This window comes from Saccopteryx bilineata, chromosome 11 (genome assembly GCF_036850765.1).
Source record: "Saccopteryx bilineata isolate mSacBil1 chromosome 11, mSacBil1_pri_phased_curated, whole genome shotgun sequence".
NCBI lineage: Eukaryota > Metazoa > Chordata > Mammalia > Chiroptera > Emballonuridae > Saccopteryx > Saccopteryx bilineata.
Genome location: NC_089500.1, coordinates 49,462,092 through 49,465,203, shown reverse-complemented (window position 1 = coordinate 49,465,203; position 3,112 = coordinate 49,462,092).

Genomic DNA, 3,112 nt, shown 5'->3' with positions numbered 1-3,112 from the left:
CCCCTGCCACAAAGCTGTACAGATATTCTTTCCTTTTTACAGCCAAACAGATATTTAGACTTCTCTACACTTCTTTCTCCTTTCTCCTTATCCTGCCTATCATTATTTTTTATTTATCACAGATATCTGCTTAAAATAATTTCATCAGGTTGGCTTTTTGCCATATCTCACTTTATATACACAAAATTTAGTCTCCTCCAGTGGTTTTCATTATATCATTTACCACATTGCAACTCCATGTTCAATGTCTAGTGACCACTGGATTCTAGATTCTAGGGGAGTGTGTTTGTTTTCTTCACCTCTGTGTCCTCAGCAACTCTTCAGTGCCTGACTCTTAGTTGGTCCCAACAAATCTCTATTGAATCAGTGAATAACTATGTTGTGTTTTCTCTCAACTGTATGCTTTTATTTTGTTTGGTCTTTCTGCTTTTCTTGCATTTTGATTTGTTTGTCAACATTCAGTTCAGTCTCCATTCTCCCCCACTCTCTCCCCTACCTTGGTTTATGCCCCTCTTCTGTGTTCCCAAAACACACAGTACAAACGGTTTTGCCAAGCCCTTGTTACACAGGAATGGAGCTACAATTCTGTGCACCATGTGCAGAACTCTGGCACCTCATGAAAAAGGATCATACTTGATTTTTCTATGTTATATGGCCAGTAAAAACACTTTGTACCTGAATGTAAAACAGGTGCCCCAAAATAATGTTGGTAAAAAAAGGGGAGGGTTAGAATATATTAGAGATTTCTGTAGTCAACATTAAAGTCTGTCATAATGATCTATGGAAAAGAACTGAGAGTAAAAAAGGGAATGTGATGAATAATGTTACTGTGTAGCTGTTATGATTGTTCTGATAAACACTGTGTGGAAATAGATGAATCTTTCTTTTTTCCTAATATTATTTTCCCATTTGATCTACTTTTATTATAAAATATCATTGAAGTATTCTGCAGTAATTGTATATATAAAATTAATTTTTGATAACAAGTAATTGCCAGTCCTGGTTGCCTAGTAACTATCTACTGAATATAATTTCTCACTCTGTACTTAACATGTTTTTATCTGATTGAATATGGACTGTTTTTAGTAAAACCAATATAACAGAAAATCCAAGATGGTAGCATAGTAGGTAGATGTTACACACACTTCTACCCAGGACCAAACTGAAATTATAACTGAACAACCAACGGAAAACTAGCTGAGGAGATATCTTATAACCAAGGATTTATAAAAGAAGCCACACCAAGTCTGGTAGGAAGGGCCGAGACACAGAAAGGTCTGGTTCCATTCTCACAGGCGACTGAGATTCTAGAGGGGTATCTCAGCTGTGGCAGTTCAAACTGAGAAGCATGGGGTCTCAACCCCAAGTTGGTCCTGAGACCACAGCACAAGGACTATGAAGTGCTGCTCACATAATATTTAGCTATGAAACTTAGCCATGATTTTGCCCACCAAGGAAAGAAGGTAGTTTGCTAGAGACACAGGTACACTCTTAAAAGGCCAATGTACACAATCTCATTTATAGCCACCCACTCTGGGCTCTGGTGCAGGAAAGGAAGAGTAGACTACAGTGGCATGAGTAGACATTGGAGTCTGTGACTCTCAGGGGAAAGATGAAGGTACAACCACCAGGATCCCTGTGCTGAGTCCCTTTCTCACACCACAGACACCATTTTCTTGGGTGGAGCACTCCTCACCATAAGTCATCAGCATGGTGGAATGTATTAGCCCTATCTTTGGATTTCCTATAGCCTTACCATATGGAGTTTGTACTTTGCTGAAGAGTCAGTTGCCTGGGTCAGGGTATAGATGTCTGGACAGACTCAGGGTACCAGTGACTGAATTCTGTGGCTGTGGAACAGATGTCATTCCCTCCAGTTTTCTGTGTATCTGACTGTGCCTCCCTTCACAGGATATCTGCTAGCCCCACTTTCTGGGCTAATGGCAGCCCCAACATCCTAACTCCTGACTACTCTGCCTTGCTGTTCAAGATCTAGGGTAGATTGAATTGTGTGGTTCTGGGATGAAGGTCACTATTCCCACATTTCCCCAAGCCTGACCAGAACCTTCTCCTCACAGGAGATCCACTAGGCCCACCCTTCTGAATTCCAGAAGGCTTGAGCTGCTGAGATCAGAATATGAGTAGACTCTGGAACAGACTGAGTTGTATGGATCTAGAATGAGGAACAATTTTCCTTTGCATGCCCACTGATGCAGAACCCTCCCTTCAGATAGCCAAATTTTGGTCCCTTTGGACCTAATAAACTCCACTGGCCTTACCCTGACAACTCCCTGAGACCTTGCTATACTACAATGGTGTATGAGAACCCAGTGGGTGACAGCAAGATTTAGCATACCCTGAGACTTGCTGATTGTCAGCACTGGCACAAAGTCACATACTATATCTATCTGGTCCACTCACTTCTACCTGAAGACACACTAAGAACCTACCTCATACAACTCAGGTACCACCAAAGACTCTATCATCAATTATACTCAACAGCCAGCTGGTAAGAAGAGGCAAATGGAGGGGATCTTGGGCAGACTCAGGGTATCAGTGGCCCAATGTTGGTAAAAACTATCTTTGATGTGTAACATGGACCTTTCTGCACATAATCAGGCTTTGAGGTAGCCACGGAGTATGGATTCCTTTGTAGCTCCAAGCACATTACCCAGGGCCAGTCATAACAACTGATATTGTCCTACAATAGATTCCATCTTAAGAGGCTCTAGAATGAATGCACCTAGAGGCCAGCTTTAGACACCATCAGAGCAGGCTCCAATAAGCTCTACAAATGGCACATCCAAAGAGAGATCTCAGCAGGCACCAGATCCTACTGAGAATCTGCTTCCTGTGGTCAACACCTGCACAGCAGCTTATACATTTTGGTCAGTATTGATATTCACAGTCAGGTAGAAGTGAGGGTCAAATCAACCCACAAATGGGCCAATAGTAATCCAGACTCAATTGCAAGGAACATTCCTAGAGAACCCAGGTCAGATAATCAAGAAGATTGTGCCACTAGGTCCCAAAGGTTACTGGCTACACAAGGCCTCTTTACCAAGACTGGGACTCATAGCAGATCTACCTAACATAAAGAAATAAACACAAA